The sequence below is a fragment of the Lactuca saligna genome, chromosome 6 (assembly GCF_052625555.1).
Source record: "Lactuca saligna cultivar CGN05327 chromosome 6, ASM5262555v1, whole genome shotgun sequence".
NCBI classification, from domain to species: Eukaryota; Viridiplantae; Streptophyta; class Magnoliopsida; order Asterales; family Asteraceae; genus Lactuca; species Lactuca saligna.
Window position 1 is genome coordinate 145,899,696 of NC_136422.1, and position 991 is coordinate 145,900,686.

At 44.7% G+C, this 991-nt stretch overlaps 1 non-coding gene across 1 annotated transcript; it reads right to left on the bottom strand.

The window, feature by feature from the left end:
* Positions 1-259: 259 nt before the first annotated feature.
* On the bottom strand, positions 260-366 carry LOC145003636 (small nucleolar RNA R71). The gene has a single exon (XR_013662088.1). It is a non-coding gene; the product is annotated as a small nucleolar RNA R71 (small nucleolar RNA).
* Positions 367-991: the final 625 nt, after the last annotated feature.

Genomic DNA, 991 nt, shown 5'->3' on the forward strand with positions numbered 1-991 from the left:
AGCTTCACTCAAGGAAATACCTTTCTATGGGAAAGATCATGAAGATGCCTACAAACATTTGGATGAAGTCAATGATGTAGCTGATTACTTCAATATTCCAAATGTAACCTGCGAAACTCAACTACTTCGTATGCTTCCGGTAACCTTCAAGGGTGCTGCTAAAGACTGGCTCAAGTCACTTCCCCCCGGATCGGTCACTACTTGGGCCAAGATGAAGGAAGAATTCATTGATCACATTTGCCCACCGTCCAAGATAGCCAAACTGAAGAAGGCCATTGCAAACTTTGAACAACAAGCTGGAGAGTCGCTATATGAAGCATGGGAGAGATACAAAAGTCTGCTAAGAAACTGTCCACACCATGATCTTAACAGCCAGCAAGAAGTTTCCATCTTCTATGATGGAGTCAATGTCACAACCCGGCAGTTGCTAGACACGCAAGGCCCACTTACAAAGAAGCCACCCCTGGTGATTAAAGAATTGATTGAAGAATTCTCTAAACACTCTAGAGAATACCACAACCCTATGCATGATGTCACGAGGGGAGCCGCATATGCTGCTACTGAAGACTTATCCGCGGTCATGGCTATGTTAAAAACCATGGATAGGAGAATGGACAAAATGGATCAAACTATCCATGCTATTCGGGTGGGTTGTGAAAACTGCAATGGACCTCACCTCACTAGAGATTGCGATTTGGATGAGAATGGCAACAAGAAGGCGCAAGCGTGTTATTCGAGCGGTGACCGATATGATGAGGACTGGCGCAAACAAAAGAAAGAGTGGCTTCCTTACGAAGAGTACAAGAAGGCCAAGGAGGAGAAGTATAGACAAAAAGGGAGAGGATTTTATCAAAAGGAGGAGCCGATGCAAGAAAGGGAGCGAAGCTTGGAATATATGCTTACTAAATTTGTGGCTGCTTCCGAGAAAAGGCATAGTGACCATGATGCTGCTATCCAAGAAACAAGAACCATGCTCAGGAACCAGCAAGCA